The sequence below is a fragment of the Microcebus murinus genome, chromosome 5, assembly GCF_040939455.1.
Source record: "Microcebus murinus isolate Inina chromosome 5, M.murinus_Inina_mat1.0, whole genome shotgun sequence".
NCBI lineage: Eukaryota > Metazoa > Chordata > Mammalia > Primates > Cheirogaleidae > Microcebus > Microcebus murinus.
In genome coordinates, this window is record NC_134108.1 from 54566164 (window position 1) to 54590193 (window position 24030).

A 24030-nucleotide genomic window follows, 5' to 3' on the forward strand; every position below is an offset into this window, starting at 1 on the left:
CTATTTTTGATGTTTTATTATTTTGTTGAATTGCACTATTATAAAAATGCAGAGCTCAGTAGCAAGAGTAAAGTGAAAGTAGTAGGGATATTTAAATTATCTTGGAAGACACTGCCTCAAGTGGATTCCCTTCACTTTCCCCCATTTGTTGGGTATTTTATTTTCTTTATAGTTATTGTGACTGGTATTGAGTGTTTCATTTGGCTCTCAGCTTGACTATTACTGGTATAAAGCTACCTACAAAGAAAATAAAGTCCTTAGGAATATTCTTAACCAAGGAGGTGAAAGATCTCTACAAGGAGAACTATGAAAGACTATGAAAGAAATTGAAGATGACACAAACAAAATGAAAAATAAATTATGCTCATGGATTGGTAGAATCAACATTGTTAAAATGCCACATTGCCCAAAATGACTTACGGATTCAATGCAATCACCATCAAAATACCAATGTCACATTTTACAGATATAACGAAAAAAATTTTATCCTTAATTTGGAACCAAAAAAAGAGTCTGAATAGCTGAATCAATCTTAAGCAAAAAGAACAAATCTGAAGGTATCACATTACGAGACTTCAAGGTATACTACAAGCCAATGGTAACAAAGAGGGCATGGTATTGGCACAAAAACAGAGATATAGACCAATGTAACAAAACAGAGAACCCAAATACAAAACCGTCTGTCTATAACCAACTGATATTTGACAAAGCAGACAGCAACATACACTGGGTAAAAGAAGCCCTATTCAATAAATGGTGCTGGAAAAATTGGATAACCACATGTAGAAAAACAAAACTGGACCCCTAACTCTCATGCCCTAAAAAATTAATTCAAAATTAATAAAAGACTTAAATGGAAGGCACATAACAATAAAAATTCTAGAAGAAAATGTAGGAAAAACTCTTCTAGACATTGGACTAGGCAGTGGATTTATGACTAAGCCCTCAAAGGAAATTTTTTTTTTTTTTTTTTTTTTGAGACAGTCTCACTTTGTTGCCCAGGCTAGAGTGAGTGCCGTGGCGTCAGCCTAGCTCACAGCAACCTCAAACTCCTGGGCTCGAGCGATCCTTCTGCCTCAGCCTCCCGGGTAGCTGGGACTACAGGCATGCGCCACCATGCCCGGCTAATTTTTTTTATATATATATATCAGTTGGCCAATTAATTTCTTTCTATTTATAGTAGAGACGGGGTCTCGCTCAGGCTGGTTTTGAACTCCTGACCTCGAGCAATCCGCCCGCCTCGGCCTCCCAAGAGCTAGGATTACAGCCACAGCGCCCGGCCCTCAAAGGAAATTGAATAAATAAATGAGACCTGATTAAATTAAAAGGTTTCTGCATAGCAAATGAAATAATCCACAGAGTAAATAGACAACTTACAGAATGGAAAAAAATATTCACAAACTATACATCTGATAAAGGGCTAATATCCAGAATCTACAAAGAACTCTAACAAATCATCAAGAAAAAAACAAACAAACACACAACCCCACTAAAAGTGGGCAAAAGACATGAACAGAAGTTTTCCAAAAAAAATTTACACAAGTGGCCAAAAAACATATGAAAAAATGCTCAACATCACTAATCATCAGGGAAAAGCAGATTACAACCATAATGAGAGATCATCTTACCCCTGTCTGAATGGCTATTATTAAAAAGTGAAAAAAAAAACAAAAAACAATAGATGCTGAGAGAAAGGAACACTTATACATTGTTGGTGAGAGTATAGATTAGTACAACCTCTGTGGAAAATAGTATAGATATTTCTCAAGGAATTAAAAGTAGATCTATGATTTGATCCAGTAATCCTACTACTGGCTATCTAGCCAAAGGGAAAGAAGTCATTTTATCAAAAAGACACCCACACTTGAATATTTTCTGTAGCAATTCACAATTGTAACAATGTCATGAATGAATTAACAGAATGTGGTGCATATATACGCCATGGATTACTATTCAGCCATAAAAATAAATGAATTAATGTCTTTTGCAGCAATTTGGATGGAACTGGAGACCATTATCCTAAGAGAATTATCTCAAGAATAGAAAAACAAACACCACATATACTCTCTACTAATCTGGAATTAATCGATGGGCACATATGGGCATAGGGCATTTCATTTTTTGTGTGTGTCTTTGTACAAGACTTTATTAAATGTCTTTACAGAGGAACATCCAGACTCCAGATACAGCTGCCAAGGAGACCCTGTTATGCCGTGGGGACTGGCTGGGGCATGGCAGGCAGCTCTGGCTTCCCACCCTTCTGTTCCAAGATGGGGGTGGTAGGCAGTATCTCATCTTTGGGTTCCACGATGCTCACATGGTCAGGCAGGGGTTTCTTAGGGCCAATCTTACCAGTAGGGTCTCAGGGCAGCATGATCTTCACCTTGATGCCCAGCACACCCTGTCTGAGTAGCACATGGCACACGGCAGTGTCAACATAATAGTTAACAGGGTCCCCACTGTGAATCATAAGGCCATCCACAACCTTCATGGACTTAGCCCTCTCTCCTCGGAGTTTCCCAGACACCACGACCTCTTTGTACTCACTTTGTACTCACCCTACTGAGTACAAAGTTATTCTCATTTGTATCCTTGATTGAACACATGGGCGTAGGAGAAGTAAAAGTCATTGGAATCAAGAAGGAAAAGAAGGAAGGGAAGGGTAAAAACCTATACACAGGCACAGTGGACACCATTCAGATGGTGGGCACACTAATAGCCCTGACTTAAGCATTAAAAAGCTTCCATATAACAAAACATTTATACTTACTTAATATTTTGAGATTAAAAAAAAATTCAAGCACATGAAGTATGATCCATTAGCACTATGCCAAAATCATTCAGAACTTGAGAAATGTGTTTCATTATTTACTAATACTAATGTTGATAAAATATATTCAGCATGTCACTACTTATATAAGAACTATATAAATAGTTCTTATAATCTATAGCATGACAATTAGGTGAAATAGATAGAAAATGTACAACTACATCTGTATTATAAATAAACTGAGTTGTCCAAGATTTCATGTTAATATATGTAAAATTCAGAATTAGAATCTTAACCAGAGTCAAGCAATACACTTGGTTTAAGCTAATGAGTAAAAATCATTTTACACATCATTTAGAATCTGACAATACAGGCAGTGATACACATACTGCAGGAATGGATGTTTAATAATAAAGGATCATCTCCTCTTCAAGTATGTCTTTTCACTAAAACAGTTTCAAAATGTTTGATTTATCTTCATAATATGATATGTTTTCATCATATTAGAGTTTAATGCTTTTAGTTTAATGTCTGGCACATAGTAAATATACATTTCTGAATAAATGGATGGTTAGATGGCTGAAAGAAAAGCTATTGAATTGCCTGTCCAGCTGGATAACTGTATTCAATAAAAAAAATCTTGAGACTGTGGTATGTGGAATTATTATTGGATTACATAAATGAATAACGAAACTAATAAATTATTTATTTCATCTAAAGAAATTATAATCAAATGTTACAATAGATAATGGTGACTGTTAAAATTATTCATTTCTGGACTCCATTTCTCATAAAAAATTCAATATACATAGGTTGGGATCTAGGAATATGCACTTTAACATGCTCAAATTTATGCTAATATGGAATGTCTTTAAATTATGTTTTGAGAAATACACTAACTTGGTAGATACCCTTTTAAAAATTTCTGAGTAAGTCTATTACAGAATGAAGCAGTTAAGCTTTATAGAGTGTATGCATCTAGAAGCACTCAGTTGATTTCTGTACCCCTGCCAGAAGTCTTCTAAAGCCATTCGAGTATTGCTATAACATACAGATACTAAGGACAAAACCTCAAACTTGTGTAGAGTATTTGACATGTACAGGGCTTCAGAGTGTAAAGTGTAGCTCTTGCTTTAAAATGCCAAGGTTAAAACCTGGCTATCTCTTTTAGTTGTAACTCCTTAGGCACATTACTTCTTTCTTCTTCTGTTGCTTTATTTGTACGAGGGGAAAAAATAATAATATCTCCTTTTTAAGATTTTTGGGATAATAAAATGCATTGATTCTTGTCAAGCTGACACATTATAAGCTCTTAATCAGCACCATTTTCTCTCCCCAAATCTATGTTCTTTTCCTCCATTCCTCTAATTCCTTGGAATGCTATGATTAGAGATACATGGAAACCTTAAAGCTTAATAGTATTATAGAATGGATTAGCAAATCCCGTTTATTTTAGAAATAAGATAACATCAACTAAAGAGGTTGCTCAAGATCACACAACTAACCTGAGAGAAATAGAACTAAAGCTCTAAATAATGATGATCCCTTGAATATATATTTCAAAATATCTTTGTGAACCATACTAATTTCCTGGGCTTAACTCCTGAGCTACATAGGACAAGCAATATTTTTTTCCTTGGGAAGTATGTGTGGAATCTTCAGGTTCTAGAGTGAGAATGAGTTTTTATGCACAATAAAGGTAAGAATGCACCATAAGCCACCATTCCCATTTTCTCTAATAAACAGATATTTTTGTGCATTTATTTACTAGGTAAATAATAATTAATAGGGTATATCTCAGCCATTCTACTGAGTACAAAGTTATTCTCATTTGTATCCTTGATTGAACAGATGGTACAATACAGAAATGATGAATTTTTTAAAAAAGAAAAATTCTCATGAGAGAGAACTAATGACTAAAAATTCTCTTTCAGAGTATAGAATAAAAAATATAGAAGTTTGCTGTTCTGCATTTTTTCAGTCATTAATCATTTTAAAAGCATCAATTAAGTCAAATTCATTGATTATCAATGGAAATGGATACACCTCTTATTTCGTCAAATACTTAAAACACGTGCTCACCAAGTGTTATAGGCAATGTAAAGTCAATACAACAAGGTGTTGTAGGCAATGTAATGTTTATATTTAATAATGGATAAGCCAAGAAAATTGCCAAAAGTAGATTTTTTTTCAAGAATCTCATATCTGTGTCCCATCAGACCTACAATAATGGACTTTCTCTACTAAATACTCTGAAGAGATTTTAATCCAAGTCTTAAAAAATCATAGAAAAAACTACATGTATGCATAGAAATACAACAAAATTTTATTGCAGTTTTATCCTTTTTATCACATTATGTGAGGAAATAAGAAGAAAAAGAAATAAAATTATTAGATTTGAAATTTGAAACAAAAGTCAAAATCCTTCTACTTATGCCATTTTATAGAGTGGTAATGAAAGAATACACATATAGATACAATAGCAACTAATGTATAAATATATGTCTAACACCATTATTCACAAGCATTACAATGGATATGCTAGCCTTTTATATAATGAACTTCAGATTTTAACCCAAGATATAATTATGCTTTTTTAATATATGAAGAATATACTGTCTTCTATATACAGTAAGTCCTCATTTAATGTCATTAACAGGTTCTTGGAAACTGACACTTTAAGCAAAATGACATATATCATTTTATCAATGTTTGCATCAGTAAACTTATACAAACAAGATCTAAGTTTCTGTAGCATATTTCTGGTTGCAAAATATCAACAAACTGCTAAATAAACACATAAGCAATTCTAATATTCAACATTGAAATAAATTGAGCTATTAATATGCATGCATTTAAGAAACATTAATAAAAACAAGTAAGATAATTATCTCCCCAATTATTCCAGTTCTGGGTCATGATGGCTGTTGCTCAAGACTCCAGGGGGAACCCTCCCTGGCCAGGACACCAACCCACTACAGGGTGCACTCACACCCACACCCACACTCACACTGGGACAGTTTAGGCATACTGATTAACCTAACACACACCTCTTTAGAGTGAAATAGGAAACTGGAGTCCCCAGAAAAAATCATGCAGACATGAGGAGAACATGCAAATCCCTCATAGACAGTTGCTCTAGCCTGTAATTGATTTTGCCTCTCATCAATGTTATAATAAAATGATGTTGAACAAAATGATATTATTCAGGATCTTATGTATTTGAATAATGTTTTTAACAAAAAATATATTAGTTTAATTTATGTATACTATATATGATCCACTATATATATATTTAGCAATAGAGTAATACACACAATAAGTCTGCTATTATTCTTTGACTGAAACAAATTTATCTTTAGCCAAACATTAATAGAATAATCCTGATACAAAAATTAAAATCTTATCACCAATCTTCAACATTAGTTTTTCCAATGAAACTTATTATTGACATTCTAGAGTTTATATGGAAAAGTAGAAGCCATAAGCCAACACCATATTGATATAGAAAAACAAAGTCAGAGGACTACACTACACAACTGCAAGACTTATTATAAAACTGAAGTAATCAATATAGGGTAGCATTGCCAAAAGAGTAGGCAAATGATCAATGCAACAGAATAGAGAGCCCAGAATTTGTCCCACATAGACATAGTTAACTGTTCTTTTACAAAGGAGTAAAAGCAATTCAAAAGAGAAAGGAGAGTCTTTTCAAAAACTGGTGCTAGAGCAACTGGAAATTCACATTCAATCAATTAATCAACAAATCTAGGCACAGACCTTATAGCTTTTACAAGAATTAATTCAAAATGAATCACAGACCTAATGTGAAATGCAAAAATATAAGTATCATAGGAGACATCTAGGAGACTTTCGATTTGGTGATGACTTTTCCAGATATAATACCAAATGCACTATCTAAGAAAGAAAAAATTGGCAATTTTCACTTCATTACTATTAAAAATTACTGCTCTGCAAAAGGAACTATGACAATGAAAAGGCAAGCCATTAGCCCAGGGAAAAATATTTGTTAAATGATTTGGATTTGGAATCCAAAATATACAAAGAACTCTTAAAACTCAACAATATGAAAACAAACAACTCAATTAAAAAGTGGGCAACAGATCTGAACAGACACCTCACCAAAGAAGAGACACAAATGGCAAATAATCATATGAAAGAATTCTTAATATCACTGGTCATTAGGGATTAGTACATTAAAATATTAATGAGATATCACTCACATCTAGTAGGAAAGCTAAAGTCCAGAGCACTGACTACACCAAATACTGGTGAGGATGTAGAGCAAAAGGAACACTTGTGCATTGCTGGTGGGAAAGAAAATTGGTACAGCCACTTAGAAAGATAGTTTGGCAGTTTCTTACAAAACAAAATATACTTTTGCAATACAATCCAGCAAATGCACTGCTTAGTATTTACCAAAATGAGTTGAAAAGTCATGTCCACTCAGAAACTGAACATGACTGTTTACAGAAGCTTTGTTTATAATTATAAAACTTGGAAGCAACCAAGATGTCCTTTAACAGGTGAATAAACAAACTGGGGTGTATCCATACAATGGAAATTATTCAGTGATAACAATAAATGAGTTATCAAGCCATTAGAAGACATGGTGGGATTTTAAATTCATACTACTAATTGAAAAAAACAATCAGAAAAAAATGATGCATATTGTATAATTTCAATTATATTATGTTCTGGAAAAAGGCAACACTATGAAGACAGTAAAAAGATCAGTGAATGCCAGGGGGTTGGGAGAAGGGAGGAGGCACAAAGAATAGTTTCATCCATAAAACAATTCTGTGTAGAACTGAAATGATAGTCACATGTCATTATACATATACCAAACCCCTAGGATGTACAGCACAGAGTGAATCCTAATATAAACTATGAACATTAGTAATAGTAATGATCAATACACTCTTCTATTGTAACAAATATACCACATTAATGAAGATACTAATAATAGAGAAAACTGGGAAATGAAATGGCAGTTAGGGGGTACATGGGAACTCTACTTTCCACTCAATTTTTCTGTAAACTTTAAAGTGTTCTAAAATATAGTCAATTAAGTAAAAGAACAAAAAAAGTAATGTGAGAACTATTTTTAAAGAGAAACAACTATTTTAATCCTAAATGATGACTCTTATTAAATTCCTTAATTATTATCTATAAAATTTAAACAAAAATTAAATGCTATGGAAAGATTTCTGAACTACAAAATTATTCCTAGTCCTCTATAAAACTATGGTTAATGAAGAATTTTAGAAGAATTTGGAAACACACACAAAGTACAACAACAATGAAGAATTTCAAGTTCGGAGAATTTTTTCTAACATTCAGTAGAGAATATTAAAAATATTCTCAAAATCACTAGGATAGTTTGAAGGGATTAGTATAATTAAGGAAGCTTAATCAGTGTTAGAAACTTAAAAAAACACCTTGCCTCCAAAAACCTGATCAAAATGAGATATTTTATTGTTTTTTTCCCACAATTTCTAAAACTTTTTTTGGCAGAAAGCACATTCTTTGGAAATGACTATTCTTACTTTAGTTTACTTATTGAAGATTTTATTTCTGTTGCTCTAGGCAAACCAAACATATCTTTCTTCTAGGATAGGATTTTGACTGGATATAATCAACAAAAATAAAGCCTTCAAAACTGACTTCTGAAGATATTATTTCCTCCTTTATTTTTTTTAATTAAAAATAAGTTCTTCACACTATAGGTTTATCATTTCAATTGTAGTTCTTTGGAAATCTGAGGTATTAGTTGTTGCTTTTACCTCTGGATTTTGGTTCAGGCAGGCTCCTCCAATTCCAGTATTTTGGTGATCTGAATGTTTGTTGACCTGCAAGTCACTGTAATGTGATTTTATTACTTTACAGACTAATATGTAGTACCATTATAATGCCTTTGGAGCAGAAAATAAACATTTGTCTAGCTCTTTGCTTTTACTGTTTGAAATATGGTTCAATTACCTTCAGACTCATTCATTTTCTGTGCTCTTCAATGAAATGGTGTCCCATGTAACACCTGAACAAGAGTGAATTATTTTACCTCAGAAGATGAAGAGAAATAGTTATGCCCTATTGAACTTTTAGTATAAACCAACTGCTCCTTGAAATGCTTAATGATTACAGAAAAGACATATAAGGAATCACTAGACTAGATATCTCTTAGAAGAATAAATAAAACGGACAGATAAAAGCAAATTCAGTTCCTGGTTTTGCTGCTCAGTACTTAGGCTCACTCTGGGTTTGCATATCAGACATAGGGATGCAGAACACTAAGCTGGTGATAGCCTTTATCTGATACAAGACATCCATAATGTGTTTTTCACTGCAAATATCTCAGCAGTTGAAAATCTTCCACCTTAACAGAAAATCCAATGCAAAGGTTCATCTCTGCCCAACTACTAAACTTTATGATAAATGTGAGTTTAAAATGATATGAAATTTGTGTAACTGTCAGTGTATGTGTGTTAAGCTTCTAATATATGAAAATATGTCAGAAATTTCCTAGGGGCAAATATTTGAAGATTAGCTTTTCTTCTTTTTAATTTTTCCTGAAATATCTAATAATTCCCAATCCCTAGCCACACATCAGTTTTATTTTCTATAAAACTAGTTGAACTTTTAAATTTCCCTCTTCTTTTTAAAAATGTACTGATTATAATTTTTGTCTTGTTCAAAGACTCATATATCATCCTTCTTTCACCCATGACAAATTTTACTAGAGGGAAAGTGAAAGTAATTTTGACTTTAATTTTTATTTAAATGAATCAATAGATTTGGAAGTGCCAATATGGTTATGTAGTTTGGTACTGCTGAACTCTGTAAGTACTATTTAGACCATATTCTAATTTAGTGCTCCCTTCCTCCTTACCCCCGAATTGTGCTATGTGTAATTTCTACATCTAAACATAGTTGTTTTCAATAGAATTCATTACATGGCGTCAGTGCGGATAGAGTTATAAATCATCAGACACTGGGATCTTATTGAACACAAACATGTTTATTGGCATTTGGGATATAAAGCACCTCTCCAGTATCCATTTTCTCTAAGTTCCCTGGAATCATAACTGATTGACTTATAGCCAGCTGTAAGCCTCATTTTCCTATGAAGATTGGTAAGATCAATGGGATATAAAGAGAATCACCAAATTAGCTCTCCAAGAAAGTTCTTTGGAGTAAGATAACTTTTCTTCATGACCCTTTGAAATCTCTTTCTTCTCTATTGCTGTTTGAAACAGAGAAAATGACTGAAGCTGTAAGAGAAAACAGGTAACCACAAGATGAACTTGACAATGGAAACAATGCAGTAAAAATGAAGGATGTGAGAGAAAGAAACTGGAACATTAATGATATCATAGAGCTTTCATAGCAGTTATGGACTCTATTTTGGAATATTTTTACATGAGAAAAATATAAACCTTTATCTTTTAATGCAATTTAAGTTACTTTTCTAGGTATCAAATATAATTACCGAATGCATACTGTATTTCATAAGTTTGAAATATCTGAATCAGTTCATTATTTAAATTGTAAAGTAGCCAACACATATTGGGGAACATATAGTTAATCAGTAAAAATGAATGCTGATGATAAAATTGGAGATGAAAATTATTTTCAAGTAATTGTCAGCATGAAAATTTCCATATCTTAGCATAATCAAGACAGTGCTATAAAATCATTTCTAGTGCTGCCGTATAAATGAAAAAATAAAATCAAAAATATGTTTAGGTCTTCTACTTTTAAAAATTATAAACAACAACAACAACAAAAAAAACACCCTGAAAATTCTTTCAATTTGCTCTATTGTAAATCCCAGAGAGGTAAATACCTTGTCTAGTATCAAAACCAGTAAAAAAGCTGCAGTTCAAACATTGACCTGAAGCATCCCTGATGCCCAGTTTCTTTTTGTCTAATAATTCTTTTTGTGTCTTTGCTATAGCTTAAAGATGAACAGAATTAATAATGCTAGACTATATGTTTGATAGCACCCAATAAATTACTTTTCTTAGGGAAAATAACAAATGACTTTTATGAGGAAGAAATGATGATGATGATGGTGGTGATGATTCAAAAAAATCAGAGATATATTCCAAAATTCACCCCAAAATGTAAAGTTATAAAAATTACTAACTTAGAAAACAAAATCATAAAGCCTTTACTGCTTTTATAGTCTTTGCTTTTGATAAAAATTGACTAATTATTTAACAAGAGTGAATGTCACTGCATAATTTTTAAGTGTTAAAAAGAAACTTGGAAATAAATGCCTTGAGGCATGGTAAAAGTGTGTCAGCTGTGATCGACTGATTGCCCCATTTTTCCACACAACACTTTTACATGCTTCTCACAGTATAACTTTGCAGTACCCCACCCCTCCTTATCAAAGGGCAGAGTCTATCTCTTCACCCTTTGAATCTGAAAGAGTCATATGATTTAACAATAATTTTATTGTCAGCATGACATTTCTTAACCCCCAGGCTTCAAGGGACTTTACAAGATTCCAAACCCCCTTCCGAACTCCTCTGCCTTAACCAGGAGAACAAGCCAAGTCTATCCTTCTAGATGATAGATAAATGCCACTTGGCAGAGAGCCAAGTGGGGGTACCCAATAACCCCCAGATGCAAAGTCACCTGGCTGATTTGCAGCCACTTAAGTGAGAACACCTGAAAGAAGATGGACCTCTTCCCCTTCATCAATTTTTGAGCAGTGAATTATTGTTTTAAATTACTCATTTTTGGAGTGCTTTGTTATGCAGCAATACTGTAGCAACAAAGAACTGACAAACAGCCTAAAATGACTATATTATTTTGAGTTATTATACCTATGTATAAACACATACATAGGCATAAACATATAATATGAAACCTGTTTTGTTACTTTGGAGTATAGGTACCTACAAATATAAGGGTAAAGCATGTGGGTAAGACCTTCACTCAGTATTTCCATGTCCTCCTATGATGCATAGAATAGAGTAGTGTAATTGATAATTAAATGCTAAATAAATGAACAAACAAAATAAATTATTTTGGAGGGATTCTGTCATCTAGAGATTGACTGATATAATCAAAAGAAGTTTAAGAAATAAGTCATTTTTTGTTTCAGTTAAGGTATCAAGAGTGTTAAAAAAAAGTAAAAACTTTGTATTTTAATTTAAAAAATTATTTTAAATGAAAAAAAGAAATAAGTTATTTTTCAAATGAACTTAGAATGCTTTTAACATAACATTGATTTGAGATTTTGTTATTTCTTTTGTTGTTGCCTATTATGAAATCCTCCAGACATTGATTTATTTGGTGACTCAAATCATTAAATATTGAACTCATGAGTGTTATTTTTATGACTATTTTAAGTATTATTCTTACACCAGATTTTTTTATTGACTTCTGAAGTTCCTTAAAATATTCATAAAAGTAAACTTTCTTAGGAAAACCAAATTTGAGAATTCTTATTTCCTAGTTAACAATATATAGTAAGAGTTTATCTGAATATTATAATTCTGGGATATATCTTCTATTATACTACATGTATTTCCTAAAATACAATTAATTGATCTTATTTACTGTGAATTGAATGTAGTTCTATCTCCTGGGAATTTTAATTTGTAGATAATAAATGGGAAATTCAGGTAGGAGGTTTGTTGGTTTCTTATTCTTCCCTCCATTATCTTTACTTGAATTAGCGGAAGTGGATATTTGGTTTTCTGGAAATGTTTATATAGCAAGATGTTCCTTTTATTATCTGTTGAAATTTTACATTCCAGTAGTTTAATATAAAAGCTAATTTGTTTCTAATTATGCAGATTTCCTTTTTACATCCTGTAGCTTTGATAAACAGGTACATAAATTCACAACATAGGTGAAGTTTTAAAAAAATTGAACAGATGCTAAGATTGCAAAGCTTGCTATTAGTAAAACATTTAGGAAAAACATGGACTGCGCAAAGAGTCTACAACAAAGACTGTATGCATACAAAATTGTCTAAAAATATAAAGTTTCATTTATTACCAGATATCCTTGTATATATGTCTAAATATCATTATAGAAACATAATTTTAAATGAATAGCAAGTAAACAATAAAATATAATGACTATAAGGATTTGAGAATGGTGCAAGCTGATCGGAGGGCATTGAGTTATAAAAAGTAAAAAGGAGAGTAACATCAGGAAGATGGTGGATTATGAGTTCCTGGTATTCATCTCCCCACAAAAACACTGATTTAACAACCATATATAAACCAGAAGACCTATGTGGAAACCCCAGAATTCCGGGAAGCAGTTGCAATACCCCAGAAGAACCCAGCGCCAAGAAGGGCTACATTGAAACAAGGAAGATGAACAGTATCACTTTGCCTGTGTCTCCCCTACCCCAAGTGAGCATGCTACAAAGCCAGAAGATACCCTTTCGGTCCATGATTTCTCCTGCAGAGTAAGAAGAAATGAGATGTGACCAATGTCCCCAGCCTTTTGGGGGACTAACTGAGACACCTGCTCCTGTCTTGTCTAACCCAGAGTGCTGCAAGACATAGCATAGTTGGAATGCCTAGAACTTAAAAGAATAAACAAGAAAAAAACATCAAAAAATCCCATCAAGAAATGGGCAATGGAAATGAACAGAAACTTCTCCAAAGAAGACAGAATAATGGCCTGCAAACATATAAAAAAAATGCTCAACATCTCTAATCATCAGAGAAACGCAAATCAAAACCACAATGAGATACCATCTAATGCCAGTGAGAATGGCTTGTATCAAGAAATCCCAAAACGACAAATGCTGGCGAGGATGTGGAGAGACAGGAATACTCCTACACTGCTGGTGGAACTGCAAATTAGTGCAACCTCTGTGGGAAAGAATTTGGAGATACCTCAAACAGCTAGATAAAGAAATACCATTCGACCCAGCAATAGCATGGTTGGGCATCTACTCAAAAGAGCATAAGACATTCTATTACAAAGATATCTGCACTCAAATGTTTATGGCAGTACAATTCACTATTGCAAGATCATGGAAACAACCAAAGTGTCCGTCAATTCATGAGTGGATAATTAAAATTTGGTATATGCTCACAATGGAATACTACTCAATTCTAAGAAACAACAGTGAGCTAGGACCGTTTATGCTATCCTGGATTAGCCTTAAGCCCGTTATCTAAAGTGAGGTGACACAAGATCAAGAAAATGGGCTTCACATCCATTCTCCATCAAATTGGTACTGACTGATTAAAACTATGGTGCTCAAATGGTGATAGTGCTCACCAGGGTTTAGGGGAGGGGGAGATACACATCTTAGGCTTGTGGAGAGCATTGTGTGGGTGGTGGGGGGGAGGGAATACCTCTAACCCTTCCTAGGGAAAGGCAAAGATATACAATGTAACCAAAAGGTCAAGAAAGAAAAAAAAAGAAAACTTTTATCCGGTGGTGGGCAGATGGGAGGGGGGAGGAGGGGAAGGATATATACTTACAAAATATGTGCGATGTGCACCACCTGGGGGTTGGACATGCTTGATGTTTTGGCAAGGCTGGGGGAGCGGGGAGGAATGGCAGGGGCAATATATGTAACCCTAACAATATTTGTACCCCCATAATATGATAAAATAAAAGGAAAAAAAGAAGAACTGAAGGGAAGTATGAGTGACACTTAGTGGCTGGTGGGGCACACAGCAGCTGGCACGAATTGCAGCTGTCCTTGTGTATCCCAGGGTCTGGAGCAGCCCATGGCAGGTAGTGTGGTCCCCAGTTACCAAAAGCAATCTATGCCTTCAAGCTATTCCTATAAAATCTCGATGGAATTTTTTTTCAGAGATAAGAAAAACAATCCTAAAATTTGTATGGAATAACAAAAGACCCAGAATAGCCAAAACAATGCTAGAAAAAAGAATAAAGCTGGAGTCATGCTTCCTGACTTCAAAATATATTACAAAGCTTCAGAAATTAAAACAGTATTGTACTGATATAAAATCAGACATACACCAATGATACAAAATAGAGAGTGCAGAAATCAACAAATGCATGTTGGTCAAATAATCTCCAACAAGGGTTCCAAGAATACACAAAGGGGAAAGGAAAATCTGTTCAACAAATGTTGTTGGGAAAATGGATATCCACATGCAAAGGAATGAAATTGGACACCTATATTATATTATACACAAAAATCAACTCAAAGAGGGTTAGGCTTAAATGTAAAATCTGAAACTGTACAACTCCTAGAAGAAAACATAGGGCAAAAGCTTCAGGACATTGATCTTGAAATGATTTTGTGGGTATGACACCAAAAAGTACAGATAACAAAAGTAAAAAATACAAGTAGGACTACATCAAACTAAAAAACTCCACAGTGAATGAAATAATTATTAGAGTGAAAAGGTACTATAGAAGACCTAATAAATGGGAGAAAATGTTGGAAACTATCTGATAAAGATTAGTATCCAAAATATGTAGGGAACTCCTATAACTCGATAGCAAGAAAAAAATAACTTGATTAAAAATGGGCAAAAGACTTGAATAGACATTTTATTAGATGGCATATGAATGGCCAAAGCTACATGAAAATGTGCTCAACATCTTTAATTAACAGAGAAGTAAAATTCAAAACTGCAGTGAAGTATCAACATATACCTGTCAGGATTATTATTATTTAAAACAAAGATTTTGACACCAGGTGTTGGTGAGAAATTAGAATCCTTGTGCATTGTTGGTAAGAATGTAAAATAGTGCAGCCACTATGGAAAATAGTAGGGAGGTTTCTCAAAAGACTAAAAAAAGAACTACTATATGATCCAGCAATCTCACTTCTGGGTTTAGAGTCAAAAGAACTGAAATCAAAATCTTGAAGAGATATGTGTACTCTCATGTTCAGTGCAGCATTATTCATTATGCATTTGTTGGTTGATAGATACTATTTTTAAGATAAAGGAAATCTTACTCTATTTTCAGTTTGTTAAAAATCTTAATCATAAATGAGTATTGAATTTTATTTTAAAAATGTGTATTTATTGACTTACATAGAGTTGTTGTTGTTTTAATCCTTTAGAATATTCCCTTCTTTTCCTTGAATCTAGCAGTGGTTGAATGTATGCTTACCATAATGCAAATTTTTTGTTTATTTATTTTTAAACTTTCTATTTTTAATCATTATGAATAAATACTAGTCATATATATTTATAGGGTACATGCAATGTTTTCAAGGAGAACATTATATAAGTGAAATAAGCCACAATGCAAAATTTTACTTCATTTTATTTTTTAATCTTTCCTTTTTTACAAGAATTTTGGTTTAGGCAAATAGATATCAGTTAACAATGGGTACAAAATAATAGTAGAAAATATAGTATTGAGTATGTGGTATTTTGTATGCATTATATCCTCAAAATATTTTTCTTAGATTATATTATTGTTATATAAGACAATAGAGAGTTTTTGAATCAATATCATTTAAATGAATTTAGGTGTTTTTTTTTTAAACCAACAAATATAAGTTGGAGAAATACCCACATTTGAAATGAAATAATTCTGCTTTTTTTTCTGATTATCTTCATTTTTCTGATATAGACCTAAAGACAGTACTGTAGCTGAGGGCTATGTAATAAATTTTGTTCAAACTGAATATTGTCATTTGGGCAACTAAAAAAAGGAATATCAGTCTTTCCTGAAACTTTAGTAATGCTTAACGGTTTTAGAGAAGTATTTGAGAACTTGAATATCTTCAGCAAATTATTTTCTTTACCAAAAGTCAAAGTGATCATTTCTACTGAGGATCTGTAACATTTGAAGAAATATTCATTTTTCATTTGGCTAAAACAAATATTTTTATTTTCTACTGACTAAATTCATTTGAAAACATGTTATGTTAGAATATGCTCATTTAGTCATTTATTGTTTTTCCAGACATAAAGCTGTCATTGATTGAATAAATTTACCAAAACCAGCCTTGTTTTGGATGCTATGCAAATTCTGTAGGTCAAAGAGAGAGAATTAAAAAATTTTCAAATCAAAATAGCTTTTTTTCTGTTTATATATGGACATTTGAAAGTTACAAATGAAACTACAGCTCTAAGGATAAATCTATCATGCTTTTCCTCATTTTTCAAGAGAATTTGGAACCGACTTTGAAGCCCTTGAAAGAGTATTCAATGGTATTTCTCTCTCTCTCTCTCTTTTTTTAAAATTTCTTTTTGTACCCCCATATGATGAGGGTACAAATGTTTAGGTTATATATATTGCCTTTGCCCCAGAGTCAGAGCTTCAAGCATGTCCATCCCCCAGAGGGTGCACACTGCACCCATTAAGTATGAATATACCCATCACCTCCTCACCCTCCCACCTGCTTAACACCTGATGAAAGTTACTACTATATGTGCACATAAGTGTTGATCAGTTAATATCAATTTGATGGTGAGTACATGTGGTGCTTGTTTTTCCATTCTTGTGATACTTCACTTAGTAGAATGGGTTCCAGCTCTACCCAGGATAATACAAGAGGTGCTAGATCACCATTGCTTTTTATGGCTGAGTAGAACTCCATGTTGTACACATACCACATTTTATTAATCCACTCATGTAAAAATCAAACAACCCCATTAATAAGTGGACAAAGGACAGGAATGGAAAGTTTTCAAAAGAAGACAAGACTAATGGCCAGCAAACATGAAAAAATGCTCAATATCTTTAATCATCAGGGAAATGTAAATCAAATCCTCTAGGAGATATCACTTAACTCCAGTGAGAATGACTTTTATTGAAAAGTCCCAAAACAATAAATGTTGGTGTGGATGCAGAGATATAGGAACACTCATACACTGCGGGTAAATATTTCATTTTTTACCTCTTTATTTTCCTTCAGAATTACATTTTGAGTCAGTGGAAAATAATCTATTTTCACTCTTTTATACTAACAGGAAACCATTGCTTTTCAAATAAATAAATATATCTGTCATTTAAACATATTTTTGAAAATAAATATTAATTCTAATATTAAGGACTGAGAATTCAGTAAATATATACTACATGGAAACACAAAATTGCCATCATTATTTATCTGATTGTCTGGAAATCCAAGGGTTATATGCAAAATAGCTTATCACAATGCTTTGTTTTATACACTTTCTACTCTATGGAGATTATTTTGCTTTCCCAATGTGATTCATATCTGCCAATACAACATTAAGAGTAGTGCTGTACACAGAAGCTTAAGAAATAGTATTTTTAAAACTATTTAAATGAATACCTGTCCACTTGTGGTTCTGAACACTAAACATTTATCTACTATTTTATTTTATTTTTATTTTTTTATTTTTTTTAATTCAGGATATTATGGATGTTAGTAAATTTTCTGGCACCACCCCAATTATTTGTTACACATATATTATCCATGATTACAGTGTTTTTAATCCAAAGCACAATTAAAATAAAATATACCATATCTATATTCTAATGCATCAAATATGGCTATTTTCTCAACTTTTAAAATAGTATATATATATATGGTGTACAGATTTGAAATATTATGATATAATGATATGATATTCATATATTCTTTAAGGTATTTATGAATTCAAAAATCGAGAGTTAACTCACATCACTATATACTATAAAACATTTGATTCATTGCTATTAAAGTCAAGATCAAGGCAAGAATGCTCCTCACCAACATTACTATTCAGTATTAAATGGGGATGTTAATGCAATAAAATAAGATAAATAAATGAGGCAATAAGCTAGCAATGAAGGTATATAGTCATCATTACTTATAGATTGTGTGAGCCTGATTATTTAGCAATAAGTTCCAACACAGTCAGCTAACCAAAGATTTTAAATAATGAAAAAAATCTATAAGTGGCAAGTTAAAAAAATCAATGCAAATACTCAATATAAAAAAGTCAGTAAAGCATATATGAATAAAATGAAAAAAGTTTGTTCACTGTCATTAAAGAAAGTCTGCATAAATATACAGCCTTAATATTTTCTGTGTCAATGATTTCCACATTATCCTAAATTTACCAAAAATCACAATTATATAATTTGTGTAACTCAACACATTAAGTAGCAAAAATTAGCCAAGGAAGTTATGACGAAGATACCAATTTTGTCATGAAATTAATCATATTTTAATCCATTTATTTTCTACTACATTGTTTTTAATACTGTTTACCATTTATTTCTATTCTAGTTTTTGTATTTCTTACTAATATCTAGAAATTTTTCATATAGTATCAATAAGATATTTTGTCTATTGTAGAGTACATATTTCCTTCTACTCTATTGTTTTTTACTTAAATTTATTATGTCTTTCCTCCTGCAGATGTCTTTGATTTTCCCATGAGATTTTTGGATAGATTTTGCATTTTGCTTGGAAAAAACTTTTCCACTCCATAATTACACTATATGATATTTGTTTACTTTTGTTTTGAAAATTAATAATAATATTTTGGCCTAATACACAGTCCAATTATATGACTATTATACAAGTCTTGCAAAATACTATTAAGTTGAGTTTAAAATATTATATAGGCTTATTTTTGTAATATCACTTTTTGATTTCTTTACAAAAATTCCTTACATACAATTTTTGTTTCGTATTCACTAAGCTAAACTGTTCAATATATGAAAGCTTAATGACTATAAAATTCTCTTCGCAATGTGTCACAGCAGTATCATAAAATTTTATATAAAACTATAAATTCATTCAATCTTAACTAGAATTTAATTTTTTGCTCTTGCTTCTTAAAATGCCATTCTCTTTTTTTAATTCATGTTTATATGGATGAATAAGACTATCAATATTTTTCAGATATAATTGAATAGTTTCCAATTTTTGTGTATTTAAAAACCATTTATTTTATTATTAGTTCATTTTTATTGAGGTATAATTGATATTATAAAATGCACAGATCTTCAGTGTGTGGTCCAATGAGATTTTACACATGCATTTCTATTATTCAAGAAATGTTCCTTCGGCCCTTTCTTCATTAGTTTCACTGTCATCACAAAGTGATCACTCTACTGATGGTTTTCACCATAGATTAATTTTGACTGTCTAGAATGTCATAGTACTCTTGTCTCTGATTTTTTCAACTAACATGGTTTTGAGATTGATCATATTGCTACATAAATCCATAGTTTTTACCTATTTATTTCTGAAAAGCATTCCTTTAATAAGAATAAAGCACCATTTGTCTATTCAGTTTCCAACCCAATGGATATTTGCATTTTTTCTAATTCATTCTGTTTATTGATTTATTTTTTTATTAATATTACAGGATAAATCTCTAGCTCACTGCTTTATATGTTCCTAATGAGGAACATGACTGGCCAGCTGCTTTTCAGGTAATAGTTTAATTACCCTGATATTTGTCTCATGGGTCTAATTATACACAGTGTTTTTGTTGTTGCAGTTGTTAATTTTACACTTTGAATTTTTTCTGGAACTCCGAAAAGCATATTTAATCCCTTACAAATCTTTTGAAATTTATGTTGGCCTTTGCTTTCTTTGACTGATTCCTCTTTTCCTTCTACTCTAAGTAATTTAACTGAGAGTATGTATCCAGAAACAACTTAACTTACTAAAGGTACCTTTTATTCTTTTCTAATAAAATGCATTTTAGTAGTTTTTCTGCATTTTAATAGCATTTTGGACATGAGGGAAAGATAAAAATGTTTATCCTATTTGCTTTTCTAAACCAATAAACCCCCTCTCCTTTCATAATACTTGTCACTTTGTATTGCAATTATCTATTAAATTGTCTTTAATTTTTATTATTTAAAGAACTTAATAAGAGAAAATAATATTTATCTTAATTAAGCTTACTACCTGCACTTAGTACCATCTTCGTGCCTACTCTGTGCTCAAAAAATACTTGTACAACGAATATAAGGCAACATATATATAAAACTCACTAAAACATTAATAATGGTTATAAATGTACAACATAATTACATATGTTTTTAAATGTTATTTTCATTTTGCTTTCTAAATAGTTCTAATGATCAGGCAATTTATTTAAAATTTGAGAAAAAAAGGAAGTAATTACATAAACATTGTGATCACTTCAATACTTAAATATATGGTACAAACATTCATGAGAGGTCATGAGGAAAGCAATTAACAGTAACCAGATCAAAGTAGTGGGACCTTGGATGATTTCACATTATTCTTTGTACTTCTCAATTAATTGTGAGTATTCAACAACAATCCTTTTCTCCTTTCACAATGACAATAATATAGAACATAGAAGAAAACTGGCAATAGTTTGGTTTTATGCTACATTTATCATGCTTTAATAGAAAAAAAGCATATTTTCAGAACTTAATCCTTCAAAAGACAATTGGGAACATTCAAATGGCAATTTCTTTGTAGTATAATTTATTGATTTAGAGCTTTCAAATTATTACAGAAGTCTTCTTACTAATATTTCCTACTGGAAGCTGTTGTAAAGTGTGTACCTATGATAGATATGTGGCAAGACCATTGTGTGTGATGTAAAAGTCTAAGTAATTGATTAAATCAAAATTCTATTGACTTAGTTCCTTTTTTTGGAGAATGCCTGAATACATATCTATGCATTTTATATTATCGAATTTATGACATGAACAGAATGAAGACACTGTATTTGGCATTAAACATAGTGAAGCATAATCCCAATAATGAGGTATAATCCTTGTGTCTGTGATGACAATGGCTAACCTGTAAATTATTCAATCAAGTTTTTAGAAAAGACTGTTTTGAAGGATATTAGTGGTATCAAGCTAAATCCTACTCTGGTCTCAGTATATGGAACCCTCCAAAATTTTCTGACAAGTAACCTTATTATTTATAAAAGAGTAGTAAAGTATCTCCTGAAGTAGCTGTTGCCAGTTTAATATTGTCTTGTCTTAAACTGAAATCTACCTCCCTTTAAGTATCATTCATTGATCCTTGCCATACTTCAACTCTTTGAAGTCTGTTATAATGAATTTCAGGGGGAAAAATCACCTCTCCTATAGTAAGTCTTAAAATTTTCCATTAATATAAATGCCTAGGGTGATTATTTTATTTCCATACATATCTTTTCTTTCAAATATGAGATATAACTGGTATTTTTGACTTCTTTATAAATCTACATGGAAATTCTCTGTAAGAAATGTTATTTGGTCTTTGTTTCACTAAATATATTTTGTTGTTTGGTTTACTGAGTAAACTTGGTAAAGATGATCAAAATGCATGTATTTGTATGATAAAATCAATTTGCAAAATTAAACTAAATTATATTCTATAGTCTTTGTGATATTACACTTATAAGGCCATTGGAACTTGGCTTATTCTTTATTGGATGAGGCCACTGTCAGTTATTATTTATTCACTGAAACATTGGTTTCTCTATTGTGTATAATATTTAGCTTGTGTAAATAAGTATCTGAGACATATTTACTCGTTTTTAGTAATTTTATCCAACTAGCTAAGATATCTTAGACAAATGTTAGGCTCTCTAAATATAGATTTTTCTTTATATATTCCAAAAATATGCAAAAATATTCATACATTTTTATTTACTAAGAGAAAAATAAAAATTACCTTGGCACTTACTTTGTGCCAGGAACTGTTCTAAAGCCTTGACCTATATGTTAACTGTTTAATCAACACAAGTTGTGTGAGGTAGATGCTATTATCACTAACTAGAGATGGAGAAAAATAGGTTAAGTGATTTGTCGTGCATCTAGTAAAGTTTACTCTCTAGCAGTCTGGGCTCAATGTCTAAGCTTTAACCACTTCACAATACTAAAGGTTTTCAGACTGATTCCTGTAAATAACAAACAAACCAATTATGACCATTGTATAATCTGTTCCCTTTAGTCCCAGTAATTGTTTTAAATTTGAGGGTAATGAAATTAATTAATATATTTTAGTATAATAAATGGAAATTCTATTAAATTATTAATTCCTGAAATCAGAAAACTCCTCTAGGCAAATATACAGCCTTTACATTGTGAGCTGTGTGTTTACCTGCTTTTTCTCCAATAGAGTTTGTTACATAGAATTGAAAAATAACCTTCATCACCAAAGATTTGCTTGACTGTTTCATGGAGAGGTTAGTGTATTTCTGACAGGAGAAGTAAAGGCTCATTCTATACTGAGTACCAAGTATGATAGATATTTATACTATCTATCCATTATCTAAAGTGGATACATATTATGTAGCTCATAGTCAAGAAGAGTTTTCTAACATGCATATTCAAGTCTGATGAAAGATATTAGGAAGTATATATAAAAACTTTGACAATATTAATAAATCTTACTTGATATCTTTTGTTCTAGATTCTGCCAGGTTCTAATGAGAGATGCCTAGTTTGTAGGATAAATACACATTTTGGGGATGGTCATGATGGAGACTCAGACTTTTGGGGGGAGGGGGGGAAATGGGCATTTATTGAAACCTTAAAATCTGTACCCCCATAATATGCCGAAATAAAAAAAATACAAATTTTTTCAACAAAATTTTAATATAGTTGAATATTAAGATTAAAGTTTTCCACTTTCAAAATCATCAGTCATACTTCATATTTTCTATCATCTGATACAGTGAAGAAGCAAAGCTTATAGCCCTTATATTAATCAATTATGTAAACTGGATACTAAAACTATTTCAAATGGTTTTCGTGGTAGACAATGCAAACACTTTCATCTCTTTATTTCTTTAAACATATTACCTCTTTCTTACTGATTCAAGGAATTTTTGTTAGTGTTTACATAGTATTTTTTTCATACTTTTAATTTCACACTATTTTTAAATTTAAGATACATCCCTAGTAAATAGCATACATTTGAAGTCTTTTTTTCTGTTTGACAATCTCTGCTCATTTGGTTCTTCTAAATTTCATGTAATTACTGACACTATGGAGTTTAACTCTACCATCTTGTTATTGATTTTTATTTGTCCATATGTTGTTTAGCTCTTTTGTTCCTCCTTTTCTGTATTTTAGATTGAGGTGAAATTCCTTTTGCTTTCATCTCCACTCTTTGCCAACAATTTCTTGTTCCAGTTTTTTTTTGACGTTAGTTTTATTTTGTAATTTTGGCCATTGTAATGGAGGTATATTGGTATTCCTATGTGGTTTTAATTTTCATTTCCCTGATGACTGATGATGTTGAATACTTTTTTAAAGACTATTCATAAGTCTTGCTTTGTAAACTACATGTTCACATTTGGCATGTATTTTTATTTATTTTTCCCCCTTCCCCGACTTTGTATGCATTT

At 31.7% G+C, this 24030-nt stretch overlaps 1 pseudogene; it reads right to left on the minus strand.

Annotated features, from left to right (window-relative positions):
- Positions 1-2130: 2130 nt before the first annotated feature.
- The window catches only part of LOC105862350 (small ribosomal subunit protein uS3 pseudogene), a 74840-nt pseudogene continuing 52940 nt past the window's right edge, over positions 2131-24030 (minus strand).